The following is a 14,204-nucleotide window of genomic DNA, read 5'->3' on the forward strand; positions in this document are numbered from 1 at the left end:
TAGTCTACAAATTGAATCCAGGACAGCTAAAGCTACACAGAGAAACCCTGTCTCAAAAACAACAACAAAAAAACAAAAAACAACAAAAACAACAAAAAAAAAAACAAGGGAAGAAAGAAAGATTAAAAAAAAAAAAGAAATAGCGACCATGAACAAGCACCTGAACAAACACATGAAAAAAAAAGATAAAGAATAAAACAGGCCCTCTATTCCATCCATGTTGAAATTTGCAAAACACAAACCTATGATTCAGTCTCCTGATGAGTGGGGCTAAGATTGAGCATAACTGAGGTATGGATACTATTGTGGTTTAGATGAGAAATGTTCTCCAAAGGCTCAAGTTTTTTAACACTTCCTTCCCAGTTGGGATACTTTAGGACTGGTAGCCTTACTGGAGAATGTATGACACCAGTAGGCTTTGAGGAATTTTAGCCCTCACTCACTTCCTGCTATAGCTCTCTGTGTCCTATGTGTGGCTGAGATCTCTTGGCATCCTTCTATGGCCATTTGCTGTGATTCCCTCCTCTTATTACAGACTTCTCTGCAACCATGAGTCAAATCAATCTCTTTCTTCTATATGATGCTTTTGGTTGTCGTGTCTCATCACAACAACAGAAAAGTAACTAATGCAGGTACCTGGATGATATCACACTGGTCCACCTCTTCCTTGATGCCTAGATTACTGGGTTTTTGTATACCATAGACTTCAGAATATGTTATATTTCTAAATAAGTACTTTTAACATTGTGTTTCTTTTATTTGGGCCATGAGATATGTGGAAGTCAGAAGTCAGCCCATATGAGTAAGTTCTCTCCTTCCACCACTTGAGTTCTGGGGGATCAAACTCAAGTTCTTAATTTTGTAGCTTTTACCACTGAGTCATTTCTCTGGTTGTGGATTTTGCATATTAGAATCAGAGAAGTTCTCTTTGGAGACAGAAAGCCTTTAAGTTACCAATTATTAACTACACAATCTTTGACCATTTACTTCTCAAAACCTGTGTGATGTGCATAATAATAATTACTTAATAAACTATTGCTATTAAATGAGTTAATACTTGCTTATTTCTTGTGTATATTTTTAAGGCATGGATCAATTAACTAGTTTAAACTGTTCTGGAACTAGAAACACAGCTCAGGTTGTCACTGAACTCATAACCGCCTGCCTTAGCTCCTAAGCACTGATATTACAGGTCAGAGGTACCATGCCTGGCTTTAAATGAGTTAATACCTATAAACTGCTATAATAGTGCCTAACTTATAAAATGGATTGTAAGTGGGATATTAATCATAATTTCAAACATAATGACAGAAGTCAAAATCAGTTGGTTAGGATGTGGGGGCTGTGTGGTCAACTTCAGTTGAAAATCTTGGCTTCAAGAATTTCTGAGAGATATATCACTTTTGTAGTTTATACCTTTGACTTCCTTAGTCTATGAAAGGGCCTGCATTCCTTGCCTATTACCTTAATCTGCGTGGCCCTAGGGTCAGTGTATTGGAGTCAGGCCTCACTGAGAAGTGTCTAGGGATTAATCTCTATGGTTGATTTTGTTGTTTCCAGGACAGAGGGAGCTATTATTGTCAGTGCTTGAGCAAATCAGAATGTGTCTAATCTGGTTGGTGTAAAACACAGCACACACCCAGAGAAAGGAGAGGCAAACAGCTCTGCAGAATGTGCATAGATTGTTTTTCTTTTAAATGATGGAAAGCTTCCCGGCAACATAATGATTGGAATTTAGAGTCATTTTCTGCATTTTTAGTCAAAACTGTTCTATAAAACAGCTTGTTTCCATTGGAAGGAGGCTCACACAGTCTCAAGGATCAAAGGCTGTCACTCTGTCTGTGCTCTGCACTTCTGCCATAACAGTGAGGCTCCGTATAGCACCTGCAGCATACCAGGCATCTGCAATAGGGACTAAGAAGTCCATTGTTCTTATATTCCTGAGGAGCTGGTGAAGGAAGAGGGTGGGGTCAGATGTGGGACCAAGATGAAAGGGTTTTGAGCAGTTAACACACACACACACACACGGAGAGAGATAGAGAGAGGAGAAGAGAGAAAAAAAGACACATTGTTTACCTCTAGTACCACCAACTGGCTTTCCACACTGCATGTTTTGTAATATATTCAATTTAACACTCACTTAAAATTTGGGAATTGTTATTGTTTTCCTGTGCATCAAGCATTTCTCAATAAGTTCAGGCTTTAGAAGAAGTGGAACATTGATTCACATCTTGGTTGAACTAAGTAACATTGGTGGTTTTGCCATTAAAATAGTCAAATAGTACAACTCTGTTATTACACCTATGGTTTCTTAGCTATGCCCCTATGGCACACTACACAAACCTCAGTGCTTGTTAAGCTCTTCTTGCTTTCACATGCAAAGTCAATTTAGAGTAATAATACCAAACATTTTCACTGAAGTGTGTGATTGTGTGTGTGTGTACATGCATGTGTATATGCACACTCAAGGTCTATCCCATAGCTCATTTTTTGTAGTCAATCTTCAAACTTTGTGAGATAGGTGCTATTACAGCATCTTTAAAGATGATTACGTAACCCAGGGATGCTAAATGGCGTGTTCACACTATATCTATTGCACAATAGTAATTTGAAAGCAGGTCTAATTTTTTTCTATTCGCTTAGCTCTCTTCACTATTTACATTTCTTCTTGTTAGTATTTATTTAAAAGAAATATGAGGCTGGGGTCAACCGATCTTCTCTGCAAGAGGTTTATTAAGTGGGTACGGAGGGAGTGGGGGAAACAGGGCATGGTGGGGAGAGAAAAAGAAAGGGAAAGGGGAGGCGCCCCAAGAGAGAGAGCATGAGAGAGAGGTAGAGAGAGAGAGAGAGGAGAGTAAGAGAGTGTAAGAGAGAGACCACGTGTCGGGGTCATCCCTTTAAGGGGCAAGGTAACCAGCCTTCCAGATGTGGCCACCTGGCCTACAACACATGATGACATCATAGGTTGCTGGGTAACCCAGGAGTAGGTTGTGTTCCAAAATACTAACACTTCTGATGATCTATGTTTAGTGTTTTCTGTGATTGATATCAGTTTCTAATGTTGAGGAGTTATCGAAGTGGTCATCCATGCCTGTAATTATGATCAGTGTAAACAGCTGGCTCCAGCCATCTCTGTATAATGCTTCTCGCCTACTCCAAACCTCTTCCTCCAGTGAAGAGAGACTCCAGTGTCCTATGTAGACAGCAGAAAGCTCTAATTATTAAATGGGTCAGTAAAGTGTTTAATCGTGTTGTTTCAGATGGTTGTTAGCCACACATTAATGATTAAGCCAACTCCAGTGGTAGTACAGTAGTTAGAACAATTTTCTGCCTGCTAGAAATTGATCATGCATACAGAGTATATTCTGAGGCATCATTACATTTTTTAATGTATACATGCCTATATTTATAAAGACTGTCTGGGCAAGTAAAATCTTCTCAGTATTGCAGGAAGATTTTGAAACAAAACCACATATATGCCAAAAAATCCACTGGGTAAAAAGCCCTCCCTCTTCTCTCTATCCTCTTTCTATCTCTGTGTGTATGTGTGTACATGGAGGCCGGAGTGTGACATTGGGCTGCTTCTTTGATTGCACTTTATGGCTTTTTTCTGAGACATAATATCTCAGTGAACCTGGTACTCAAACTCCATTTTCCTTAAAGTTCCTTGATCTATCTCAAAAAATTTGGAGACAATAGTTTCTGGAGATAGTACCTCAGTTTTCTCCATCACTTTAAAGTGAAGAAATAGGTTCTAATTCACTCCTGTCATTATGCTTTTTCATAATGCTTTAAAGAAGTATGGGAAGAATGTGAGATTATTTATTTAAGCTCTGTGATGCAATCCATCTGAAATGCATGATTGTATCCCTTCCCCTTTTTTGTTGTTTTCAAAATTTTTTTTTATTTTTTAATTTATTTTTTATTAATTATAGTTCATTCATTTTGTATCCCAGCTGTAGTTTCCTCCCTCATCCCCTCCCAATCCCCCTTCCCCCTCATTTCCTCCTATGCACCTCCCTTCCCCCTTTTTAACATGTGTTCTCTGAGGGATTGTAGTGAGCATCTTCTCTGTATATGCTCATGTGATCTAGCTTATCCCAATTCCTTCTATAGGATGCACCACAGTGATTGGTCCTGGTGAATATATGTACTTATGGATATGTGGACACAGTGTTCCTCACATAGCAGTGCTTGACACCTTCCTTATGTAGTTCGTAATACCTCCCAAATTACCCAGGACCCACTCTGCAATCACTGAATCTAAATAAGGGCACATATTATTTGCTAACTAAGAGCACCGGCTGCTCCTTCAGAGGTCCAGAGTTCAATTCCCAGTAACCACATGATGGCTCATAACTGTCTCTAATGAGAGATAGTGCTCTCTTTCTGGTGTGCAGGCACAAATGCATGCAGAACATTGTGTACATAAAAATAAACTTTTTTTTAAAAAAAGGTAAAGATCTCCAGATGATGTCCTACTCTCTAGTTCTCACAATAGTAGTTCTCAGTCTAGATTGCATATTAGAAACACCTAGGGAGCCTTTTTTTAAATTTTATTTTTCTCATTAGTTACATTTTGTTAATTCTGTATCCCAGCTGTATCCCTCATTCCCTCCCCAACCCCACCCTCCCTCCCTCATCTCCTCCCTGCCCCTTTCCAAGTCCACTGATGGGGGGGACCTCCTCCCCATTCATCTGATCCTGTTTTATCAGGTATCTTCAGGACTGGCTGCAAAGCCCTCCTCTGTGGCCTAACAGTACTGCTCCTCCCTTGGGAGGTGGGGAGGTCAAAGAGCCAGTCATTGAATTCCTGTTAGAAATAGTCCTTGTTCCCATTACTATGGGAAACCAATTGATTACTGAGCTATCAAGGTCACATCCGAGCAGAGGTTCTAGGTTTTATCCTCTCATGGTCTTTGGTTGAGTGTTCATCTCAGAAAAGACCCTGTGCCCAGATATGTTTGGTCCTTGTGGAGCTCCTATCCTTTCCACATAAAACTCCCCTTCTTTCATATGTTCCCTGCACTCTGCCAAGGGTTTGGTTATGAGTCTTAGTATCTACTTTGGAACACTGCTAGGTAGAGTCTTTCAGATGCTTTCTGCGGTAGACTCCTGTCATACATTCCATGCATATCCCATTTGTCTTTCTAAATGAAGATTGATCATCATACCCCATGTCCGCTTTCTTGATTATCTTCTTTAGGTGTATAGATTTCATTATGTTTATCATATCTTTTAGGTATGAAAATATAAGCGAGTATATTCCATGTTTGTCTTTCTCCTTCTGGGATACTTCACTCAGAATGATCTTTTCTAGATCCCACCATTTGCCTGCAAATTTCATGATTTCCTCTTTTTTGATTGCTGAGTAGTATTCCATTGTGTAAAAATACCACAATTTCTGTACCCATTCCTCCGTTGATGGACATCTGGGTTGTTTCCAGGTTCTGCTATTACAAATAAAGCTGCTACAAACATGGTTGAGCAAATGTCCTTATTGTGTACTTGAGCAAATTTTGGGTATATGCCTAGCAGTGGTATAGCTGGGTCTTGAGGAAGCACTATTCCCTAGGGAGCTTTTAAGAAATACACCTAGGCTCGTGTCAGACCAACTAAGTCAGTGTCTCTCTGTGTATGGAGCGTGGGTGTAGGTATTTTCAGAGCTCTCCTGGAAATTCTAATATGCATCCAGAGTTGAGGATCACTCATAAAACCAAAGCCACTTTCTTTTTCATTGTTTCTTCTTGTCATTTACCTAGTGTCCCTCTAGTTCTTTGGTAGGAAGAATTCTATAAGGGAGTGGCACTGAAATGATGGCTCAACTCACAATCACCTGAAGCACGTAGCTTTTCCCAGCCCCAGAATTTCTAACTAAGGAAAACTGCAGTCCTTCTGGATTTCTAGTGAGTTCTCAGGTGGCGCACATGCTGGCATTCATGGTACTACACTTGACAAACCACTGTCTTTGGAGAAGAAATACAGTTCTCTTTATCCAGTACTCCTTTCAAAGGTTGTGACAGGTGGTTTTGTAAGCCCAAGTCTCATGAGAGGTTTTAAGCACTGTAAGCAATGCAAGATTTTTAAGCATAACCACAAACTATTGTAGGTAGCACTTTCTCAAAATTTTCAAATATCCATTGGCAGAGACAAACAAATACAAACCGAGCAGATGAATGGAACCAAATGAATGCTCCCCTAAGTAATAGGAGGCAAAAGACAGTGCAGGAGAGAGTTAAATAATTAGGTTGTTTATCTTGATCTGGTGTCTGTAAGATGTGAGTGATTTCATTTTCATCTCCATGTGCAATACTTAGAATTGTTATCTACTATTTGAAGAGGAAAGGGGTTATTGTTAAAACAGAGAGCAAATTAGAGATCACAGACTCAAAGAAAACAGAACAAAACAAATCAAAGATAGCCCTAATCTAGAGCAGCAGATCAGGCAGAAGAATGCTTTGTATTGTTTTTTTAAATATCACAATCAGCTTTAGAAAATTCTGCTCAGTACTTGAAAGCTTAATTATTCTCTACAGAGAAATACATTGGGGCCATCCAGACAGAGATGTTAAGGCTGGGAGGGAAATGGTTAGTCATTCTGTTTGCTCAGGAGGAGGGTCAATACAGCTTCTCTCTAATGCTACCCAACCTCCCCTCTCTAGAGGTGATAAATGAGCCAAGCAGTCCTGAGATAGTGAATGCTGTACATCTTGCAGAGAAATGTTTTTGGGCAATTGGTCTATGTGTGTGCAAGCATATGTATGGAGGAGAAACATGCCTAGCTATTCAGGTTTTATTAACTATCAAGTCTCTCTTGCATCTACTCATGCTTTTTTTTTTTTTTTGGATAGTCTGTGGTAGAGATGAGATGGCATAAATGTTGACCTACATGAGGATGCTCAGAAACCGCCAGTAGCAGCTCAGTGATATTCTTTCTCTCCCATGCCCCACATGCTGGTACTTCATCACCATCTGGGAGACTCTGTCTCCCAGAGTGACCACCATCTCACCTTCTTGAGAGCTTAGTTGAAATTATCTGTTTCTTGTGAGTGTGCTTATACTATGTGTGTGCTTGTGTAATATGTGAGGGGAGGGGAATGTATAACAGTACCCAAATGTTACCCATCCAAATTCAGACTGCTTGGGTTTATAATGCATCTGTACTTCTCATTTGCCACACTACCTTGAATGAATCATGTCACCACTTCAAACCTTGATTTTTGTCTGTATACAAAGGGCAAACAAGGGATTCCAAAATAGGACTGTAGTTAGAGATAAATAAATAAATAAATAAATAAATAAATAAATAAATACATTTGGGAACAAGCACCATAAAATCTCTTCTCCCCATTTGGATCAGTTATGGTTTTCTGTAATGATCACTATTTGTTGCAAAGAGACTTTTTTTAAAAAGAAGGTTGAGAGTTACTCTATTTTGTGGATAGGTAAAAGGATATTCAGGATGTATTTAGGCACTGTGCTGTTTTAGTAAAATGGTGGTTGTAAGCTCTTCTCCAATGTCCATGAATTTATTAGCCCAGGTAGTTAGTTAAGTTTATAGTACCAGACATTGTTTTCCCCTTGTTCAGCAGGACTTAAGACTAATTAGAATAACAACTCTTTGAGTCACAAATGACATATTTCCAACACAAGTTTTGGACCTAAGGCTAAGAGTCTATTGTTGAAGAAGAACTAGACTGATTGTAAGGGCTAGAGGAACAAAAAGTTTGCTGACAGATTATATTTTTAATAGCAGTCAGAGAGGCTACGCTTATGAAGTCTTATCAATATGGCTTCCTAAACAAGACTGGAACAATGATGTTACCAATGGACATACTTACATGGAAATGGGAAAGCTTTCAGGGCCTCAACCTTAGACAAGATAGATATAGATATAGATATAGATATAGATATAGATATAGGTATAGGTATAGGTATAGGTATAGGTAGAGGTAGAGGTAGAGGTAGAGGTAGAGGTAGAGGTAGAGGTAGAGGTAGAGGTAGAGGTAGAGGTAGAGGTAGAGGTAGAGATAAGAGATTGGCAACTTATAAATTCTGAGAGTGGGAGTAATGGTTTTCTCTGGGGAAAAACCCCTAATTGGCCATTCAGTACCAAGCAGTCAGCTCTCAGATCATATACATATAGGTAACACTGTACAGACTAAGCAGGCTATATTTAAATGTTTAAGAATATGAATGTACATAAAAATGTGTGTATTTATATAACAACAACTAATAAAAACGAGACCATGAATTTGAGAGAAAGAACAAGAAGGGTACATGGGAGGGTTGGAGGGAGGAAAGAGATGGTGGAAATATGTAATTATATTATAATTACAAAAAATAAAACACATAAAATGGTAATTCATGAAAAGTACCTAGCATGGTATATTGTAAGTTATTAAGCATGCTACTATTACCATTATTACTTTTATGGAGAAAGAGACTACTGGGGCAGGCTGAGGAGCCCAGTGTGATAATGATGTAAAATGCACAGGGCTGTGAAAAACTCCTATTTTGGGTTCCAAGGCAAGTTTTTCTTGGGCAATTGGTACTAACTAACATTTCAGATGATTTTTAAATCAACTAAGTCACAGGTCTGAGGTGTAAGCTACTTGCAGAAAGAGAAGTTTAGAGAGTAACATTTCCAAACAGAGGAGGATCTGTTTCTGAGAGATCCTAACTAAGTGCTCACACATTGGATTATCAGTAAGGCTAATTCCACAGGAGGGTACCAAACCTGTTCTTTGCCCATCCATACTTTGATAGTGTCTCAAATCTTTCACATTCTCCACTTCACTGCTTTCTTTCCTCTGGACTTTATTTTGCCCATATAAAACTTGAACACTGTCTTGCATGGTCAATTTGCAGCTTAGATGATTTCTTTATTCTGGAGCATCTTTTCCTCCACTATTTACCTGATTAACACTTACTAAACTTTTCTTGTTTTCTCTATTCTCTAATTGAATGTCTTTATGTCTCGATGGCCGTTGGTACCTCTCACAGCATAACAAAGTAACATAGTGCATTGTCGTGTCAAGTAGACTGGAGCTATCCTCTAGCACAGTAGCCAGGAACTTTATATGGTTATCGAGTCCTTGAAATGTGGCTAGTTTAAAATGAGATGCATGATAAATGTAAAATGCAGAACACAGTTGAAGACTTATTACGAACAAAGCATTGAAAATACATCACCAAGAATTCTGTGTGAGGGCTTCCTCTTTAAATGATATATTTAATATGACATAGAAAATTGAAAATAACAAGTCTGATTTTTTTCATTGCATTTTTTAAGATTATGTTTTAATACACTGTCAATTTCACAAGAGTAGATACTATTTATGTCTTGTTCCCTATAATAACACCATTTTTTTTGATACTAATGCTCCACTAACTATAGCTGAATGAAGGAATTGATGTTGCATATAGACTTGTATTGAATCCTAGAATTAGGGGTGGGGAGTGCAAGATGGCGATCCCAGGAGGACACTGTGTTTGACGAGCAGGACAGCAGTGACTGCAGAGACCAACAGACCGAAATCTGGGCCCCCAAACACCAGTGATTGTGTTTTCCAGGTGAGAGGAAACCCCATGGTGTGGGAAGCAATCAGGTCCATTTTCAGGTCACCAAAATAAATCCTGGAAGAGTTCCTTGGACCCTGTAGGCGCTTGGCCTCCAGGCCAGAACCACACGCCTGAGTGTTCTGAACAACATCCCAGACTGAACTGTGGTCCCCACAGCATCAGAGACTGAGTTTTTCAGTCAAGAGAAAACCCCTCTGTGAAGGAAGCAATTAGGGCCTACCGACCTCAGGTCACCCAAACAACCCCCTGAAAAAGTCCCTGTCTTTGGCAGGCACTCACTTCCTAGCCCAGAGACCCTCCCGTGCACCTAACTCACCATCTCAGACAGAATTGTGGGCCCCAAACACCTGACACTAAGTTTCCCTTTTGGGAGGAAACCTCACAGTGAAGGAAACATCAGGTCTGACCTCAGGGCACCTGGCCAAACACTCACCACCACCATGACAAGTTCCCAGGGAAAGTTCCGGGTTCCCGCAGGCACCCAGTCACCAGCACAGAGGCATCTGCCTGCACCTGTGTCCTCTACTCGCTATCCCAGACTGAACTGTGGACCTGAAAACACTACAGACTGGGTCTCCCTCACAGGAAGAAACCCCAAGGTGGGAGAAATATCAGGTCCCACCTAAGGACACCCAGCTAATCCCGGGATAACTTCTTGTACTCACCCAGGCTCCCAGCTCCAGCCTCCTGCAACACCTGCCACTAATTACTTCTTGGGCACTGAGGCACAGAGCTCCCACTTCAGACATACAGACACCTATGATCTATAGGATCATCTCACAGATGCTGCTCCAAAGCACAGCCTTACTCCCTAGGTAAACTGACCAAACAGCTGTGCTCCCTGGGTCTTCAAGAGGGCTGCATCCAGCAAACACAGTGTAACAACAACAGCAGCTCACTAAATTCAGAGCAAGAAACCCAGTGGCAGGGCTGCTGTTTCCAGGATTTCTCCTGGTGAGAGGAGAACCCCCCTGACTACCAGTGACTGCAGTTACCACATGGGTTCCTACACCTGATGAGAGCTGTGGCAATTTCCTGAGAAGCACTGGCCATTCATTGGCCATATGCAAAAATCTGAGGAGGCCTTTTTCAGAAAAAAACATCTTACAGCCAAGGAGATTTTTTCCCCACCCCAGGATTCCAGCAGGTAACAGAAACTAAGAGCCAACACCCGAGACAGCCAGAAGGGTAGAGGCAAGCATGAAAGCACAACCAACAAAAGTCAAAGCAATACAGCATCTCTGGAACCCAGTTATCTAGTGGCAAGTAGTGAGAAGATGACCTTACATTTATGCTTATGAAGAGGAAATAAATAAAATGCATAATGAAATAGATAAAGTCAAACAGATTATGGCCACCCATAAAGAAATACAGGAAGATGCAGCCAAACAGCTTGTGGCCTTTAGAGAGGAAATAATTAAATCACTGAAAGAAATAAAAGAAATAGAAAAAATGTTCAAACATTTAAAAGAATTGAAAAGGAAAAGCAGGAAAATAAGGTCAGGAAGGTGAAGGAGATTAACAAAACGGTTCAAGGTCTGAGGATAGAATTGGAAAAACTGCAGAAAATACAAATGGAGGAAATAATGGAGAGGGAGAACTTAGGGAAGAAAGCAGGAACTACAGAGGTGAGCATAGCCAACAGACTACAAGAGATGGAAGAAAGAATCTCAGGTGTGGAAGATACGATGGAAGAAATCAATGTATCTGTCAAAGAAAATGTTAAATCTAGAAAATTCCTGACACAAGCCATCCAAGAAATCTGTTCACAGTCGCCCCTGCAATGGTGGTGAAGGAGGCAAAGTTACTCTGCTGGTAAGGAAGGACTTCTCTCAGCAGTTGCAGGGTACCATGTGGCACAATTGCAGAAACTTGTAGTGTTTTCAGTTTTGAAATTTCTCCAAGGTCAAGTAGAGTTTCAGGTATTATATCAAAGCACCAGCTGAGGGAGAGGTGTTGGAGGTAGTTGAGTTGAAAAAATTCTGGAAAGCAGTCATTTTTGAGCATGATATTGTCTCTTAAGTCGAGGTGGAGAAAGTTGGGGCACCGTTTGATTAAGGTACGAAAATCTGTTTTGTGGAGGTAGTCACTGAGGTTCACCTGGGTGATGGTCCCAGTAAATGTTCCACAGCTGCTTGCACATGCTTTTCTGTGAAGTCGAAGCACCAGGAGAGATTCAGCTCATCCTTTCTGGAACAGCTGCTTAGCAGAGTTGCCAAAGCAGACTCAGAAAACCCAGAGCATCTGCACAGGGTTAGTAGCAGCAAATTTTTATTCTGTGCAAGATTATTGACAACACCATATGAAAAGCTGCAGGCCTTCTAGGCTTAGATTCTGCAGTTTGGAGCACTCAGACAGAATCCCATCGCGGTTTGACACATTCATAACTGAGTTCCACAGGTCCATGTGCTGTACACGGAAAGAGCTGAAACTTTCACCCAGTAGTTGCTCCATGAACAATCGTGGGCAGCAAAAGACAATCACCCCTCAGGAAAGCAAGAGAACAGTCACATGGTAAGGAGATTTTTACCTGAGAGGTTAAGGGGCTGCCAGAGAGACTCATCGGACTAGAGGAGGTACCACTTCTGGCGAACTCCAGAGACTCTCAGCAGCTCAGGGAGGCGCAGGCAGAAAAAGATCCCAAGGAGCAGCTCATCTGGAAGGGAGTCCCAGGAAACACTTGGAAAGTTCTTTCCATTGAACTTAAGCATACAGATGATCACACAGTCTTTGTTACTCCCTTTGCTATTTAGGCATTTCCTTGGAGGGCTCTGGATGTGGCCCAACTTTGAGAGCAGTTCATGTGGGATATTTTCACTGTCCATCTCCTTCTTCAAGACAGACAACTATGCTTGATAACAGCTCAAAAGTCTTGCTGGAATCCCATCCCCAGGTGAAGCTGGTGGTGACATTGCTACTCCAGTTCAGAATCTCTTGAAGGTTCTTCCTGTGCATGGTGTCCACTAATTCATGAGTTTTGAATGTTTGCATTTAATCGATGAGCTGCCTGCATTCCTCCCAGACTCCCACTCCAGTGCGCAGCATAGAGTGATCCCCATGGCCCCAGCAGCTGGACCCATGAACTAGCAACGTTCTATCACTACCATTGTGTGCCTCATTCTTCTTTTCAAATAGTCTTCTTCCTTCTTGTCTTTTTATACAGGTCTTGTGCAGGTGGCCACAGACACCGTGTACTCATGGTAACAGTGGCCATATTCTATCCAGAACACGGTATTCCATAACATTCCTTTCTATCTTGTGGCATTTAAGATCTTTCCATCTTTTTTTCCAGTGTTCTCTGAACCGTGGAGGGGGATGGTGTTAACTGTCCCACTTAGGGTTAAGCACTCAACCGTGCTTTATTCTCAGCAAATGAATCACTGTTTACGCATAAGCCACAATAAAAAGAAGTTTCTCTGACCCATCCTGACCAAATAAACTAGTCTATAGGAATAAACATAAATCTTAAGAAGGTTCTTTGATTAGACGTTCCTTTAGCAAGACATCAATAGTAGGTTTCCTTCTAGGGCCTATAAGCTCTCCAGTCATGGGCTTTTGATCAGGTTTGAAAGAACAGGTATATATTTCCTTCTGTACAAAGGGCCTCTAATTCAATGAGAAACCACATGATTATTACCAGAATAGCTATGCCACTATTGAATGAATTAATACATCTTCCCTGGCAAGTCAGTATTGTACCATGCAGAGTCCATAGTGAAAAAGACTCTTGATGTCTCTCCCATGCCCCACCAGCCTTCATAGCACCTTCCAACACTGTAAATACTACCCAGAGGGAAAGAAGCTTCCATCTGAGTTCTAGCTTGTCTCTGTGACCTGTTTTCAAAGTCTGCTGTGTCTTCAGAAATAAAATAAATTCAACCAGAGAACTCCTTCAGCTGATAAACATCTTCAGCAAAGTGGCTGGATAAAAAATTAACTAAAAAAAAAAAAAAATCAATAGCCCTCCTGTGTAGGAAAGACAAAAGGGCTGAGAAAGAAATTAAGGAAACTACACCCTTCACAACAGCCACTAATAACATAAAATACCTTGATGTGACTCTCAAGTCTCTGAAGAAAGAAATTGAAGAATGTATCAGAGGATGGAAAGATCTCCCATGCTCATGGATCGGTAGTACTAACAGTGAAAAATGGCTATCCTGCCAAAAGAAACCTACAGATTCTATGCAATTCCCATCAAAATACTAACACATTTCTTTACAGACCTTGAAAGAAAAATTCTCAACTTCATATGGAAAAACAACAACAACAACAGCAAAAAAAAAAAAAAAAAAACAAACACGAGAATTTCCAAAAGAATCCTATAGTCTGGAGATATCTCCATCCCTGATCTCAAGCTGTACTACAGAGCAATTGTAATAAAGTCAGCATGGTACTGGCATAGAAACAGAATGGGGGATCAATGGAATCGAATAAAAGACCCAGAAATAAGCCCACACACCTATAGATACATGACATTTGACAAAGAAGCCAAAACCATCCAATGGAAAAAAGACAGCATCTTCAACAAATAGTGTTGGTCTAAATGGATGTCTACATGTAGAAAAATGCAAATAGATCCATATTTATCACCCTGCACAAAATTAAAGTCCAAGTGGATC

At 40.5% G+C, this 14,204-nt stretch overlaps 1 protein-coding gene and 1 pseudogene across 3 annotated transcripts in view; both read right to left on the minus strand.

The window, feature by feature from the left end:
- The window catches only part of Trpc5 (transient receptor potential cation channel subfamily C member 5), a 352,275-nt gene that overhangs the window by 226,288 nt on the left and 111,783 nt on the right, over positions 1-14,204 (minus strand). The gene's annotated exons all lie outside the window — the stretch shown is intronic.
- Positions 11,314-12,540, minus strand: LOC110541853 (S-phase kinase-associated protein 2-like; annotated as a pseudogene).

The sequence above is a fragment of the Meriones unguiculatus genome, chromosome X (genome assembly GCF_030254825.1).
Source record: "Meriones unguiculatus strain TT.TT164.6M chromosome X, Bangor_MerUng_6.1, whole genome shotgun sequence".
Classification (NCBI taxonomy): Eukaryota; Metazoa; Chordata; class Mammalia; order Rodentia; family Muridae; genus Meriones; species Meriones unguiculatus.